This window comes from Aotus nancymaae, unplaced genomic scaffold, assembly GCF_030222135.1.
Source record: "Aotus nancymaae isolate 86718 unplaced genomic scaffold, 86718_ANA_hifiasm-v0.15.2.pri h1tg000053l, whole genome shotgun sequence".
Lineage (NCBI taxonomy): Eukaryota > Metazoa > Chordata > Mammalia > Primates > Aotidae > Aotus > Aotus nancymaae.
In genome coordinates, this window is record NW_026988467.1 from 24,039,119 (window position 1) to 24,056,677 (window position 17,559).

General features: G+C 43.8%; 1 protein-coding gene across 1 annotated transcript in view; it reads right to left on the reverse strand.

The window, feature by feature from the left end:
* WASF2 (WASP family member 2) overlaps positions 1-16,535 on the reverse strand; it is an 88,570-nt gene extending 72,035 nt beyond the window's left edge. The window contains exon 1 of the mRNA XM_012439776.3: positions 16,354-16,535. The gene's annotated coding sequence lies outside the window, so the exon portion shown is untranslated. The remainder of the gene's footprint in view (positions 1-16,353) is intronic.
* Between the last annotated feature and the right edge of the window lie 1,024 nt (positions 16,536-17,559).

The following is a 17,559-nucleotide window of genomic DNA, read 5'->3' on the forward strand; positions in this document are numbered from 1 at the left end:
AAAGCCACGGTGAGCCATGACTATGCCACTAGCCTGGGCAACAGAGGAATACCTTGTCGCAAAAATAAATAAATAGAACTCTTAGACCAGGCATGGTGGCTCACGCCTATACTCCCAGCACTTTGGGAGGCTGAGGCAGGAGGATCACTTGAGGTCGGGAGTTCAAGACCAGCCTGACCAACATGAAGAAACCCCGTCTCTACCAAAAAATACAAAATTAGCCAGGCATGGTGGCCCATGCCTGTAATCCCTACACAGGAGGCTGAGGCAGGAGAATCGCTTGAATCCAGGAGGCGGAGGTTGCGGTAAGCAAAGATCGAGCCATTGCACTCCAGCCTGGGCAACAAGAGCGAAACTCTGTCTTAAAAATAAATAAATAAGAACTCCTTATGCGTCATAAAAAGCTTTGAAATATCTGGCTCCTACCCATCTCTCCAATCACATATTTTGTTATCACTGTTCAATAATATATAGCCATGGTAGGCTTCCATCACTCTCAGAATACACTGAGGATTTTCCTGATTCAGGGCCTCTGCCGTTAACAGTTCCTTCTCCCTAGAACTCTATTCCCTCATCTCTTTATTTGGATGTTCATTTTCATTTTTCACTTTCAGTATCTCACCTTCTCAGAGAAGCCTCTCCTGACCATTCTTATCTAAGTTCCTCTATTACTTTCTATTATAGCACCTTATTTTATTCTCTTCCTAACATACATCACAATCTTTAACATTTTATGTCTTTTTTTTTTTTTTTGAGACAGGGTCTGGCTCTGTTGCACAGGCTGGAGTACAGTGGCCTAATCTTGGCTCACTGCAACCTCTGCCTCCTGGGCTCAAGTGGTCCTCCCACCTCAGCCTCCCAAGTAGCTGATACTACAGGTGCACACCACCAAACCCAAGCTGGTCTCAAACTCCTGGGCTCAAGTGATCTGCCCACCTTGGCCTCCCAAAATGCTTTGTCTCACGCCTCCCCAAGTGGGCATGAGCCACTACACCCAGCCTTATTTATGTCTTCACTGTCTATCCAAGCCTTCCCAAACTGCATGAGAGCATGGACTTTGTTTTTTCTCAAGATCACTGAGTTGTATCCTTAGTAGTATGTGACACACAGTAGGCACTTAATAAATCTGTTGAACGTTAAACTAATAACCCAATACTAGGCATTACCCTATTGTTGAATGTTTAATATAGCAAAGGCTTACAGAGAACCTACTGTTTACAAGGCCTCAGGTAACACATATACACATTTGATGAGAAGATACATGGTGTATTAGGCCATTCTTGCATTGCTATAAAGAAATATCTGAGACTGGGTAATTTATAGGAGAAGAGGTTTCACTGGCTCACAGTTTTGCAGGTTGTACAGGAAACAGTGCCAGCATGTGCTTCTGGGGAGGCTTCAGGAAGCTTTTACTCATGGTGAAGGGAAAAGCACAAGCACGCACTTCATGTGTGAACTCACAGAGAGAGCTCACTTATCACTAAGGGGATGGCCCAAGTTATTCATGAGGGACCCATCCCCACGACCCAAACACCTCCTACCAGGCCCCATCTCCAACACTGGGGATTACAGTTCAACATAAGATTTAGAGAGTATACACATTCGAATTACATCATACAGTATAAGGAGAATTAAGTGGACAAAATTAAAAAAAAAAAAAAGAAAGAAAAACTCTTCCAGAGGTTTCCAAAAACAGCAAATAAGTAGACTATTTTTGGCCAGGTGCAGTGGCTCAAGCTTGTAATCCCATTACTTTGGGAGACCGAGGTAGGTGGATCACCTGAGTTCAGGAGTTCAAGACCAGCCTGGCCAACATACTGAAACCCAGTCTCTACTAAAAATAAAAAAATTAGCTGGGTGTGGTGGCACGTACCTGTAATCCCAGCTACTCGGGAGGCTGAGGCAGAAGAATCACTTGACAGGGAGGCAGAGGTTGCAGTGAGCTGAGATCATGCCACTGCACTCCAGCCTGGGCAAAGTAGACTATTTTTCCCCCAGAGAATTCATTTAAAAACAGAATTAAGAGAGTTGTGACATAGTCCCTTCTCTAAAGATGTATAAAACAAGCGTTTTATCTATCACAATTAACATTTTAAGAAATTATCTAGAAAGGCTGGGCATGGTGGCTCACACCTGTAATCCCAGCACTTTGGGAGGCCAGAAGGGCAGATCACGAGGTCAGGAGTTCGAGACCAGCCTGGACAGTACGGTGAAATCCTGTCTCTACTAAAAATACAAAAATCAGCTGGACATGGCAGCGCACGCCTGTAGTTTCAGCTACTTGGGAGGCTGAAGCAGAAGAATTGCTTGAACCCAGGAGGCAGGGGTTGCAGTGAGCCAAGATCATGCCACTGCACTCCAGCCTGGGTGACAGAGCAAGACTCTGTCTCAAAAAAAAAAAAAAAAAAAAAGAAATTATCTAGAAAAAACACTAGTGAAATCTTCCCAGTTTGCAGATAACTGTACATCAACAGATAGAAGTACAATGGTGCAAGGCTCTACATGTCTAGGAACGCGGAAAAACAGCTTCCATGGGGCAAGCTGGGCGTGGTGGCTCACACCTATAATCCCAGCACTTTGGGAGGCCAAGGCGGGAGGATCACCTGAGGTCAGGAGTTCAAGACCAGCCTGACCAACATGAAGAAACCCTGTCTCTACCAAAAAATTCAAAATTAGCCAGGAGTGGTGGCCCATGCCTGTAATCCCTACACAGGAGGCTGAGGCAGGAGAATCGCTTGAACCCAGGAGGCGGAGGTTGCGGTGAGCCAAGATCGAGCCATTGCACTCCAGCCTGGGTAACAAGAGTGAAACTCCATCTCAAAAACAAAACAAAAAACAGCTTCCATGTAGACAAAAATAAGGTCATGAAGTGACAGAAAAATCGTTCAAACTGTAATTATCAGATGATGAGCTCTAAAGCTACCTGTTGTAACATAGGAAAGGGATTTCTGAGTCCCTAGACTGTACCCTGAATACAGCTACAAAAAGGCGACAAAACACTGGCTGTTGTGAAAGCTTTGGAAACACAGAACATATTATCCTATCCTTGTACAAACCAAAGTGTACCTGTACCTAGAATAGAATTTGTTGTTATAATTATCATAGCACAAAAAAAAGTAAAATAGAGAAGGCCTAGAAGATATCCCAAAAGACCAAAGGGACAGGGGGGCTTCTATATATGAGTACAGATTTTTTTTTAAATATCTTTTTAAAAATATGGATAAATTAAATACTTTAACAAGAAACAAAGAGGGTAAAAAGTGGTAGTTAAGAGACTTCTGCATCACATCTTAGAAATTATGAAGCAGTTAGAAATCTAAAGAAACAGCCATGTGCAATGGCACATGCTATTTGGGAGGCTGAGGATGGAGATACGCTTGAGCCCAGGGCTTCTGTCCAGCCTGGGGAACATGATGAAACCCTGTTTATTAAAAAAAAAAAAAAAAAAATGAAAAAAAAAAATAAGAAAGGAGGGGGAAGGAGGAAGAATAAGGAAGAGGAGGAAAGAAAGGAGGAGGAGAAGGAAAAGAAAGAAAAAAGAAAGGGCCAAGTGCGGTGGCTCATGCCTGTGATCCCAGCACTTAAGGAGGCCCAGGTGGATGGATCACGAGGTCAGGAGTTCAAGACCAGCCTGGCCAAGATGGTAAAACCCCGTCTCTTCTAAAAAATACAAAAAATTGGGCGTTGTGGCAGGCACCTGTAATCCCAGCTACTCAGGAGGCTGAGGCACAGAATGCTTGAACCTGAGAGGCAAAGGTTGCAGAGAGCCGAGAATGCACCACTGCACTCCAACCTGGGCGACAGAGACTCCATCTCAAAAAAAAAAGAAGGAGGAAAAAAAGAAATACAGCATAACACTCATTACTCAAGGTGGGAGTATACAATATAAGAAAAAATAATTCAAAAATAGTATAGATGAATTCATGGGTGACATTCCCCTAGGAAAAAATGTCAATATGGGGCAACATAGCCCTGAATTTTGAAGTTGAACATTTTCATGCCTTTACTTCAAGCAGTCCTTCTGAAGGCTTTAAGAAACAGAATTCTGCCTTTTAACCAAGATGGCACCAAAGGGGAAGAAGGAAGCTCCTGCCCCTTCCAAAGCCAAAGCCAAATCAGTCTTTGAAGGCCAAGAAGGAAAGCATCCACAATCACACACAAGAAAACAAGATCCACATTCACCCACCTATTAGTGGCCCAAGACACTGCAGCTCCAGAGAGAGCCCAAGTATCCTCAGAAGAGCACCCCTAGGAGAAACAAACTTAAACCCTATGCCATCATCTCACCACTGAGTCTGCCATGAAGAAGACAGAAGACAGTAACACACTTATATTCATTGTAGATGTAAAGACCAACAAGCACCAGATCAAATAGGCTGTGAAAAAGCTCTACAACACCGAAGTGGTCAAAGGCAACACCCTGTTCAGACCTGATGAAGAGAAGACAGCATATGTTTGACCAGCTTCTGACTATGCTTTTGATGCTGCCAAAAAAATTAGAATCATCCAACTTGAGTTCAGCTGGCTAACCATGAATACAAGAGGGCTGGGCATGGTGGCTCATGCCTATAATCCCAGCGCTTTGGGAGGCCAAGGTGGGAGGACTGCTTGAGCCCAAGAGTTCAAGACCAGCCTGGCAACATATGGAGACCCTTTTTCTACAAGCTGGGCACAGTGGCTCACACCTGTAATCCCAGTACTTTAGGAGGCTGGATCACCTGAGTTCAGGAGTTCAAGACCAGCCTGGCCAACATGGTGAAGCCCCAACTGTATTAAAAATACAAAAGATTATCTGGGCATGATGGTGCACATCTGTAGTCCCAGCTACTTGGAAGGCTGAGGCAGGAGAATTGCTTGAACTACGGAGGCAGAGGTTGCAATGAGCCAAGACCACAACATTGCACTCCAGCCTGGCGATAAGAGCAAAACTCCATCTCAAACAAACAAACAAAAAAATAGCCAGGTGCAATAGTAGGCACCTGTGGTCTCAGCTATTCAGGAGGCTGAGGCAGAAGGATCACTTGAGCCCAGGAGTTCGAGGCTGCAGTGAGCTATGATCATGCCACTGTGCTAGAGCCTGAGTGACAGAGCAAGACCCTGTCTTAAAAAAAAAAAAAAAAAAAGAAAAGAAAAAGAAAAGGCTGGGTGCAGTGGCTCATGCCTGTAATCCCAGCACTTTGGGAAGCCAAGGCGGGCACATCACAAGGTCAGGAGATCAAAACCATCCTGGCCAACAGATCAAGACCATCCTGGCCAACATGGTGAAACCCCATCTCTAATAGAAATACAAAAACTAGCCAGGCGTGGCGGCACACCTGTAGACCCGGCTTCTCAGGAGGCTGAGGCAGGAAAATTGCTTGAACCTGGGAGGCCGAGGCTGTAGTGAGCTGAGATTGCACCACTGCACTCCAGCCTGGGTGACAGAGTAAGACTACATCTCAAAAAAAGGAAAAAAAAAAAAAAAGGAAAATTCTGGATTAGGTAGATGATGTTCTACCCAAATATGCCATTTCTTAATTATGATAACAACTATTAACACTTATTGAGCACTGGATTAAGTAATATCATTTAATTCTTCCAAAATGCCTCTGAGATATGCACTATATTTTATAATATAATGAGATAGGTCTCCATTTTACAGATGAGAAAACTGAGGCTAAGAGAGATTGTATGTATCATTTACACAAGGCTAAATATATACTCCAGAATATATACTCTTAATTATGGAATAATACTGCCTCCTGTTCTGCAAGAAATGTTGAGTAGTGAGTATGCAAGAATCAAGTGGGTGATAAAGGAGTGTACACTAAATGGTTTTAGTTTTTGTGTTTTTTTTTTGAGACAGTCTCACTCTGTCACCCAGGCTGGAGTGCAGTAGCATCTCAGCTCACTGAGGCTCTCTGCCTCCCAGGTTCAAGTGATTCTCATGCCTCAGCCTTCTGAGTAGCCATGCCACCATGCACAGCTAATTTTTGTATTTTTCGTACAGATGAGATTTAGCCATGTTGGCCAGGCTGGTCTCAAACTCTTGCCCTCAAGCAATCCACCCTCCTTGACCTCCCAAAGTGGTGGGATCACAGGCGTGAGCCACTGCACCTGGCCAAAGGAGTGTATAGTAAATGTTAAAAAATGTGGCCAATGAGGCCAAGCCAGCCACAGTTACTAGCAGCTAGTCCGATTTAGGTGGCCCAAAGTATGAACACTGAAATAACAAGAACTTATTAATGAGGATGTGCTAAATCTAACAAAAAGAGAAACCTAAAAATCCCTGAACTATGCTCTCAGTTGTGGTAAACAAAGTTCAAAGAGAGAGGAAAATGTATCAAAATGCTAACTGGTGGGATGATGAGTGATACTTATTTTCTGCTTCATAATATCTGCTCAGATAATATCTGAGTTGGAGATATATATATATGTGTGTGTGTATATATATATATTTTTTTACAAAGAACACTCATTGTTTTCATAATTGGAAAAAGGCAGAAACAAAAATAAATCTCAGGAAACTTTTACTCTTTATTCACTTCTGATTATATAATCTGTTGCAATTGCTAGGCCTGGTGGCTCACACCTGTAATCCCAGCACTCTGGGAGGCTGAGGCAGGGGGATCACGTGAGGTCAGGAGTTCTAAGCCAGCCTGGCCAATGTGACGAAATCCATCTCTATCAAAAATACAAAAATTAGCCAGGCGTGGTGATGCATCCCTGTAGTCCCAGCTACTTGAGAGGCTGAGGCAGGAGAATCACATGAACCCAGGAAGTGGAGGTTGCAGTGAGCAGAGATCATGCCACTGCACTCCAGCCTGGGTGACAGAGCAAGACTCCATCTCAAAAAATAAAATAAAAATAATCTGTTGTAATGAGCAAGTATTACTTTTGCAATTTCAAAAAGATTTTAGGCTGGGCGCAGTGGCTCACGCCTGTAATCCCAGCACTTTGGGAGGCCGAGGCGGGTGGATCACGAGGTCAAGAGATCGAGACCATCCTGGTCAACATGGTGAAACCCCGTCTCTACTAAAAATACAAAAAAATTAGCTGGGCATGGTGGCGCATGCCTGTAATCCCAGCTACTCGGGAGGCTGAGGCAGGAGAATTGCCTGAACCCAGGAGGCGGAGGTTGCGGTGAGCCCAGATCGCGCCATTGAACTCCAGCCTGAGTAACAAGAGCGAAACTCCGTCTTCAAAAAAAAGATTTTAAAAAATAAATAAATTCAGGATATTAGAAATGGGAGGCAGGCCAGGCATGGTGGCTCATGCCAGTAATCCCAGCACTTTGGGAGGCTGAGGCAGGTGGATCACATGAAACCAGGAGTTCAAGACCAACCTGGCCAACATGGTGAAACACTGTCTCTACTAAAAAGAGGCTTGGGCGGCAAAGACATAAGAATTGCTTAAACCCAGGAGGCAGAGGTTGCAGCAAGCCGAGATCGTGCCACTGCACTCCAGCCTAGGGGACAGAGGAAAGACTGCCTCCAAAAAATAAAAAAAAGAGAAAGAAAGAAAAGAAGTGGGAAGTACATTTCATGCAAACAGCAAAGAAAAAAATGGATGTGATGTAAGAATAAGCAAATTAGTAGCTGTGGTTTATTGGAAAGAACTCTAGATACGCATCAAAGGACTTGGGATAATACACACATTAACACGGACAAATATGAAAAACTTTACATTGAACAGAAAAAGTCAGACACAAAAGTGTACATACTGTCTGATTCAACAAGAGGTAAATTTAATATGTGGAGATAGAAATCAGAACATTGGTTGCCTATAAAATGGTAGAGATTGACTGGAAGGGGAACTGGAAGGAGGGAAATTTGGAGGGTTATAAAAATGTTCTATTTCTTTCTTTCTTCTTTTTTTTTTTTTTGAGACGGAGTTTCCAGTTTCGCTCTTGTTGCCCAGGCTGGAGTACAGTTGCATGATCTCAGCTTACTGCAACCTCTGCATCCCGGGTTCAAGCAATTCTCCTGCCTCAGCCTCCCAAGTAGCTGGGACTACAGGCGTGTGCCACCACGCCCAGCGAATTTTTTGTATTTTTAGTAGTGATAAGGCTTCACCGTGTAGCCAGGATGGTCTCAATCTCCTGACCTCGTAATCGGCCCGCCTTGGCCTCCCAAAGTGCTGGAATTATAGGCATGAGCCACCGCGCCCAGTCAGGAATACTATTCTTTAAAGACTATCAATATTCTATAGGAATACTATTCTTTAAAGACTATCGATACTCTACAAAGGGAAATTCACTTATAGTTCTCAATTGTGAATGAAAAGGAATATCAATAGGCACGATCCAAACCTTCTTCTACATAGTTAAACAAAATTTCTCAAGACCTGATTTGAGAGCAAGCTTTTTAAACTGAATACTTATGGCTGGGCCTGGAGGCTCAGGTGTGTAATCTCAGCACTTTGGGAGGCCAAGGTGTGCAGATCACTTGAGTTCAGGAGTTCAAGATCAGCCTGGTCAACATGGTGAAACCTCATCTCTAATAAAAATACAAAAATTAGCTGGGTGTGGTGGCAGGTACCTGTAAACCCAGCTACTCGAGAGGCTGAGGCACGAGAATCGCTTGAACCCAGGAGGCAGAGGTTGCAGTTAGCCAAGATCGCACCACTGCACTCCAGCCCAGTAACAGAGTGAGACTCTGTTTCAAAAAATAAATAAAATAAAAAATAAAGCAAAATAAAAATAAACTGAGTACTTGCTAGAACAAAGTCATAATCCAGGTATGGAAGAAGGAGCAGAGATTTCAAATCGAAATACTTGAGAGAAAATAAACTGCTCTTGTTACTTTACTATGTCAATTATGAAGTTTAATCACACAAGACATATATATGTATAACTATTCATGTGTGTATTCACACACAAACACAGTCACTCAAACTGGAAATAAGTCAAACCACCGCTTTTTCTCAAAAGGGCTTGTATATTCTAAAAATAAGAAACTTGGGGCCAGGTGTGTTGGCTCATGCCTGTAATCCCAGCACTTTCGGAGGCAGGGGCGGGTGGATGACTTGAGACAAGGAGCTCGAGCCTGGCCAACATGACAAAACCCCATCTCTAATAAAAATAAAAAGTTAGCTGCGCCTGGTGGTGGGCGCCTGTAATCCCAGCTACTCAGCTACTCAGCTCAGGAGGCCAAGGCAAGAGAATCACTTGAGCACGGGACGGGTGGGAGTGGGGTTGGCAGGGGGGCACTCGAGGCTGCAGTGAGCCAAGATCATTGGGTCACTGCACTCAAGCCTGGGAGACAGAACAAGACTCCATCTCAAAAAAAGAAAAAAGAAAAAAAAAAAAAGAAATTTAATTTTGTTCAAATGGAATTAATCGTACAGCTGAGAGTATATATCTCAGACTTCTCTGTATTTTACCAGAAAAGAAAAACAGGGCTTGAAAAGAAATATCACAGGCAAAGTTTAATAGCCTCTCCTATCAATCTCAAATTGTTTATTAGTCTGTGGAAATTATGACAAAAAGCAAATTTTTCTGAGATACTTCTATATCTGAACATTATTTCTTCAGCAAGCATTCAACAATCCTTGTTGCTATTCTCTTTTCTAATTCAATTCTGTTTGGTTTCTAAGTTAAGAAGTGTGTTTCATTTGCATAAATGGTAACTATTCTGAGATACTATTCATAACTATACATTTGAATTCTGTAAAGTACCATTCATAACTTCAAACGGAACAGGGAAAAAAACACTCATTCAACTTTACCTTAATGGTGCCTTAGACATGAATGATTATTATAATGTTATATTGTACAGAATTGGCCAAAAGAGAATGAAGTCCTCAAATATTACCATTATCTTGTCATTAATTTATGAATGCCCAGAGTAACTAAGGACCACTGCCTTGACCAATCTGCCTGTCACAAAAAATACTGAGCTTAGAAAAGCATGCCCATGCTAAACATGTTTTTTGGAGTTATGAAGTGTCTATGCAGGGATATCAAGAGATACATATTAGCCATGAAGCTCAAAAATTAGCAAATAAGAATTCTGACAAGTTCTGGCAAGTTCTTTATATAAGCAATGCTGGTTATCCTTTAGGTATTAAACTTTTCAGCTATCAGCTTTTCTGAGAAACAGTCTTTCATGCAAGGTAGGTAGTAATATTCTAGCAGCTCTTTACTCCATCTACTCTTAATCAGTGGTAAAAATTAAATTTACATAGATCTGCATAAATAATTCAGCTATCTATCCTGCCCTAATATATTTAAACCAAATAAAATAAAATTTAAACAGAATAAAAATAATGGGGCTATTTTAAAGTTGTCACCTCCTGATTTTTCTCATTTTCTTATCCAAAGTCAGAGACAGGAACTGCATAACCAGAAAGAAGGAATAAGGACATCTATAATCACTTTCCTCTACTGCTCCACCACTCCTACCCCTGTTGATACAGTAGCTCTCAACAGGGGGCAATTTATCCCCCCAGGATAAAAGTGACAATATCTGGAGACATTTCTCCTTGTCACAACTGGGGCAGGGGGCGGGGGGAGGTTGCTACTGGCATCCAGTCATTCAGTGAGTAGAGACAAGGGATGCTGCTTAAGTATTCTTGATCTGACCATGAAATGGAAGAGGAGTACACAAGAATGAAGCAGAATACAGAGGCCATAATTAAAGCATTATTAGCATCTATTAAGCCTATATTTGTATACTGAGCACTAGTCATATAAAAACAAACAATAAGGCCGTGTACAGTGGCTCATGCCTGTAATCCCAGCACTTTGGGAGGCCAAGGTGGGTGGATCACCTGAGGTCAGGAGTTTGAGACCAGCCTGGCCAACATGGTATAACCCCATCTCTACCAAAAATACAACATTAGCCAGACATGGTAGTGCACACCTGTAATCCCAGCTACTAGGGAGGCTGAGGCAGTAAAATCGCGTGAACCTAGGAGGTGGAGGTTGCAGTGAGCCAAGATCACACCACTACACTCCAGCATGGGCAGCAGAGTGAGACTCCATCTCAACCAAAAAAAGGGGGCAGACAGGCATGGTGGCTTATGCCTGTAATCCCAGCTCTTTGGCAGCAGGATGGCTTGAGCTCAGGAGTTCAAGACCAGCCTGGTCAACAGAGTAAGACCTTGTCTCTAAAAAATTTTAAAAATTAGGTGGACATGGTAACCTGCACCTGTAGTCCCAGCTATGTGGGAGGCTAAGGCAAGAGGAGGATTGCTTGAGCCCAGGAGGCTAAGGCTGCAGTGAGCGAACTGTGATACTGCCACTGCACCCAAGCCAAGGTTATAGAGCAGACCCTATCTCAAAATAATAATAGTAATTGTTCCCATTCCCTAATCCAATCATACATTGACTCCACCTGCAACTCCTGATACACTGTTTCTCACCCCTTGTATCTCCAAGGCATTCTTAGGAACTATGGTGCCACTCCAAATAGGTAGATGAATTCAGGCCCTCAAACCAGGCAGCTACTTGGTTTCTTAAAGGACAGAATTCCACAAATCCATGCTGTTATGGGGCTTTCTTCCAAAAAGAAAAAATAATTCTTCATTCTCCAACGATACCAGTCCACCTCACTCTACAGTAGAGATGTCCGAGAAAACTAAGAGTAGCCTGAGTTTTTAAAAATTGTGCTTGTAGAGGCCCTTGGCCATTTAAAGAAACCACCCAAATTCATATGGCTGGTAAACACAAGTTTCTCATATAGCATATACTTAAAATAAAAATACTCAAAATTAAATGTATTTTAGTAAACTCCTTAAACTAAGATGTGCAAATTGTGGAAGCTTTATAAATTAAAAATAAACAAAAATTTGACCCAAATCCCATCTACAGTTATTATCTCATACTAAAGAATACACTAAAGGAAAAAATCAGCTTTAAAATTTGGCAAACATGGCAGGACGTGGTGGCTCACGCCTGTAATCCCAGAACTCTGGGAGGCCGAGGCAGGTGGATCACCTGAGGTCAGGAGATCGAGACCAGCCTGACCAACATGGAGAAACCCCGCCTCTACTAAAAATACAAAATTAGCCAGGCATGGTGGCGCATGTCTGTAATTCTAGCTACTGAGGAGGCTGAGGCAGGAGAATCACTTGAACCTGGGAGGCAGAGGTTGCGGTGAGCCGAGATCGCACCATTGCACTCCAGCCTGGGCAACAAGAGCGAAATTCTGTCTCCTCCCCCGCCACAAAAAAAAAAGGCAAACACAAATCTGCAGATCCTCATTTGTGTCATTTTTCTCTGAATTAAATGGAAAAGTACAATTCTTTTTTTTTGTTGTTTTTGAGACGGAGTTTCCCTCTTGTTGCCTAGGCTGGAGTGCAAGTGCAATGGCACAATCTTGGCTAATAGCAACCTCCACCTTCCGGGTTCAAGCGATTCTCCTGCCTCAGCCTCTTGAGTAGCTGGAATTACAGGCATGCACCACCATGCCCAGCTAATGTTGTATTTTTAGTAGAGATGGGGTTTCTCCATGTTGGTCAGGCTGCTCTAGAATTCCCAACCTCAGGTGGTCAGCCCCCCTCAGCCTCCCAAAGTGCTTGGATTATAGGTGTGAGCCATCACTCCTAGCCAATTCTCTTATATGCTATACAAAAAAATGATGAGCAAAGACCCTACAAATTACTATTTAAATAAGAGGTGGGGGCAGGGCATGAAGTCTCAGACCTGTAATCTCAACACTTTGGGAGGCCAAGGCAGTAAATTCACTTGAGGCCAGGAGTTTGACACCAGCCTGGACAACATTTCGAGAGCCCATTTCTACCGTTTAAAAAAAGAAAAAAGAAAATAAAAGAAATGCAAATTTATAAGTTAAAAATAAGAGGTGGAGGGTGTCATTTTAACATTTCAGAGACCAGTGAAGATATTAAAAGATAAATTGTGGCACTTAAGGAAAAATGCTTATCAGGCATATTTTAATTACAATAAGATTTCTGTATGACAGAAACAAAAAAAGGTGTCTTCTATGTAATATTGTTTTTAGGACCCATGACTTTGAAATTAGCTGGGCTATACAATATTTTTCCTTGTAATTGTTCCTATTATAAGTTTTACCTATAGAGATCTACAATCCCTTCACTTCATATCCAAAATTCAAAGCCTGTGAAAAACAAGTTTTTCATTATTCATCTGGAGGCAAAACTTGACAAGAAATGACCTAAGGTTATTGATACTACAGTATTTATTTCTCCCAGTTAGTGTGAGCATCCAGGTATTTTACTACAGAAATAATAATGCATCTGATTTAAAAAGTGCTGACCTCTCTGGGGTATTACATAACACAGTACCATATTTCTTTTCTAAAATCCAAAAATCCAAAAAATTTTAAATTTAGATATACATTTGGCCCTAAGAACTTTTTTTTTTGGTGCCAAAGATTTTGAATAAGGTACTGTGGACTGGTATACTAATTGAGATCAAATATAGCCAGACGTAGTGGTGGGCACCTGTAATCCCAGCTACTTGGGAGGCTGAGGCAGGAGAATCGCTTGAACCCGGGAGGTGGAGGTTGCAGTGAGCCAAAATCACGTCACTGCACTGCAGACTGGGCAATACAGGGAGACCCTATTTCCAAAAAAAAAAAATTTTTTTTAAAGATTAAATATAACATATTGAGAATGAATGTAGTAATAAAGCTTCAGGTGCAATAAATTCAGTGTCTTCACAACTATCACATACACACAATCCCGGAAAATAAAGCATAAAAAGACGTAATAAATGTCAAAAACTAAACACATTATTATGTGTTTTTCAAGTGATATTTGTATCCTCTAATATCTAAATCAATTCCTTAGGTTGAAATCACAATTAAAATATAGCCAAACACTAGGCCAGGCGTGGTGATTCATGCCTGTAATCCCAGCAGTTTGGGAGGCCAAGGCAGGTGAATCACCTGAGATCAGGAGTTTGAGACCAGCCTGGCCAACATGGCAAAACCCCATCTCTACTAAAAATACAAAAATTAGCCAAGCTTGGCGATACATGCTTGTAGTCCCAGATACTTGGGAGGCTGAGGCAGGACAATCACTTGAACCTGGGAGGCAGAGGTTGCAGTGAGCCGAGATCACGCCACTGCACGCCAACCTGGGCAACAGAGTAAGACTCCGTCCTCCATCACACATAAACACCACACACACACACACACACACACACACAAAGACTGAACTGGTAATTATGCTGAGAAAAAGAATAATCCACTGTAAATAACTTAGTAAAATGCTCTGATTTTTATTATTTTTATTTTTATTTTATTATTATTTTTTTTTATAGAGACGGGGTTTCTCCACGTTGGTCAGGCTGGTCTCGAACTCCTGACCTCAGGTGGTCCACCCACCTCTGCCTCCCAAAGTGCTGAGATTACAGGCATGAGCCACCACACCCCGCCAATGCTCTGATTTTTAAACAACTATTCTCAGAGGGTTTAAGATTTAAAATTATTTCATTCTAGAAGAAAACTATGAACAAATTACAATTGACTTTTTCTATGAAAGTAGAGCCTGGGACATGGATAGAGACAGGAACAGCTCTCAAAGATATTTGAACAGGAAAAAGAGTTTCACAGTTCTTTCCTTCCTTCCTCCTTTAGTTGCTGCTTTTCTGGTTTTAGAATTTCAAACAAAGAAATACATATTGGCTCCACTGCTAAGAAACGCCCTCTTTCTCAGCAACTTCCTCTTCCAATTTTCTTCCTCACCATTGATACATGAGAACAATACCCATAGCCGTCCCTACCATTCTGATTAACCAAAAGCTCTGAGGTTTGGAAAAATTAAGGGTAGCAAGTTATTGTGCCCAACTACCGCCTACCCCAAATCCACAATCTTCACTCATTAAAAGTCAGGTAACAGGTGGTGCAAAGAAAGGGATATTAAGCTCAATCAAAGGAGGGCTACTGAACTTTCACCCCATGAAATCCAAAGAAATCTGAACTAACAAATGGGAAAATTTCTCCCATCCCAAGAAAATGTGGCTCTCTGATGGAGGAGAAAAAGCAAATGGGCTGGCACCACCCTGAACCAAAGTCTAGTCTGTACACCAATAGCTGCTGAACTTTCTCCTACAGGAACCCTATCAAGATTCAAAGGGAGCTCTCTCAGGTTCTGACACACTTCAAAGTGACTTTACGACTTACAAATAGTCCTTTCCAACTTACAGACTGAATAAAGGGGCTGGACTTATAATTAACCATCCAGAGATCAAGACTGCCCCCATGCCAGAAGTCAAATCAAATATCTGGGGACAGACCTCTGCCCCCATTTGTGACAAGGCAAACTTCCCTAACACTATCGTTTGAGTGGGCAGTGACTTTCCCCTTGGCTAGTGATTCTCAGAGGAAACAATTTAGTTTGGTAACCTCTGCCCTTTACTGTGTGACCTTGGGCAAGTTACTTAATTCCTATGAAATTTAGTTTCCATATGTGTAAATTCTCAAGAGTCACTGTAAAAATTAAATAAGAACATATGCCTAAGCAAGGGTGGGCACCTAGTAGGGCTGCCATAAAAGTTCTTCCTCTTCTTTCTAACCTTCCTGACTTCTGGGCCTAAATTCCTATCAAAGCCCCAAGGGCTCCAAGGAGTCCTTCCTCTTGTCTGGTTCTGTGGACAACTGTATTAAAACTTCCGTATCTCAGAGGCTCTAGGATTCCTGGAGAACCAAGAGGCCCCCAACTCACCACATCATGGTCTGGACAGCACCCACGTCCTCCTTGGAAGAGCCCCTGTAGACAACTCGCCTCCTTACTCTGCAGACCATCCTGTACGCACACACACTTACACTTTCACACACACTCATACTCACACACTCACACACACTTTTACACACACTGATGAGTGTCCTCCTCCTGCTCAATTTAGCACACTCTTACACTCTCACACACACACGAGTGTCCTCCTCCCGCTCCTCAATTTAGCAGGCCGGGGCCTCAACAAGCACCTTAATTAATTACTTCATGTTCCAGATATGGAAACTGAGGCTCTGCCTGCGGAAGAACTAGTCCAAGGTCTCAGACAACAGCTGGGACCCAACTCCTGTGCATACATCTGCTGACGAAACCCTCGTTCTACACAGGAGAAACTAAGGCCTGGAGAGGAAAGTGACTTGCCCAAGATCACACAGCGAGTTGATGGCAGAACCAGGTCAGGCTGGGACACTCGCAGTCTCTCAGACTTGCGGACCCCTCCAAGTTTCCAAAGGGGACTCTGGGTCACCCCCTCCCTGAGAGGGTGGGGTGGACTAAGACGCCATCCCGCGCTGACCGCTCGCCCGGCCTCTGCCCGTCCGCAGTAGGAACCGCGGCACCCACTCCCCTGTGACCCTGTGCGGTTCGGGAGGAGCGGCCCGGCGGGGGCCCGCGCCTCCCAGCGGGGTCTACCCAAGGGGACTTGTTGCTCACCTGGCCTCCCGCAGTCGCCCTCAGCGACAGGAAGGGCCGGCCGGCCGCCTAGTCTCCGGACAGGGTATGCTCCCGCGGACCGCCTCGCGGGCTGCCACACGGCCGGACCCCCCTCAGTGCGCTACGCCCCCAGCCGTGCTCGCCCGGCCTGCGTCCGCCATTACGCGATTCCCCGCCCTGGGACGCAGCCACACCCCGCCAATGGCCCTGATTGGTTCTCTGCCACACCCACCCGGGCCTTCGGGGCATTCCATTGGTCTGAGTAAAATGCCAGTTAAATAACTACGCAAAAGACGTACTCACGGTACCCTACCCGGAGCTCCACCCGGGCGACTTCCGCAATCGGAGTAAACAGCGGGGTGCAAACCAAGTGAAGTGGGGGGCGGAGATTAAGGTAAACCTACTCCTAAATTCAGAATAGGAAAATCTCACCTAAAAAAGTCTAAAAACTCGTACGAAGTGTGTCGAAAGACGAATTCTTCTTGTTAGCCTTCAAAGAACCGCTATATTTTGTGAAAGGAAGGGGCCAAACTCGTAAACTTTCTGTGGACACCCCTCAAGTTGCAGATAATGTTGTCCCTTCACTCCGGCCTCAGCCAGGGCCGAAAGTAGGGTGGAGAGAGTGAATCACAGGTTCTAGCCCGCGGTACATGGTCCATCCGGGGCGAGGCCCGGGTTCTGGGACTGGGAGTTAGTTCTGAAAAGCCGTGGTCAAGTGAGCGAAGTCCTGGTTCAGCCACTTCACTCTGCGACCTCAGACAACTTCCAGAACTTATCTGGGTTTCAGTTTGTCCTTCTGCAAAATAGGAACAGTCGTCTCTGCCCGATTCATGCATGAGTGGGCATATGCTCGTCTTGTTGATTGTAAAAGGCTGCAGCTGGCCGGGCTCGGTGGCTCACGCCTGTAATCCCACCACTTTGGGAGGCCGAGGCGGGCAGATCAGCTGAGGTCGGGAGTTCGAGATCAGCCTGACCAACATAGAGAAACCCCGTCTCTGCTAAAAATACAAAATTAGCCGTGGTGGTGCATGCCTGTAATCCCAGCTTCTCCAGAGGCTAAGGCAGGAGAATCGCTTGAACCCGGGAGGTGGAGGTTACTGTGAGCCGAGATCGCATCATTGCACTCCAGCCTGGGCAACAAGAGCGAAGCTCCATCTGGGGAAAAAAAAAAAAAAGACTGCAGCTGGATAGAAATGTGGCAAATTC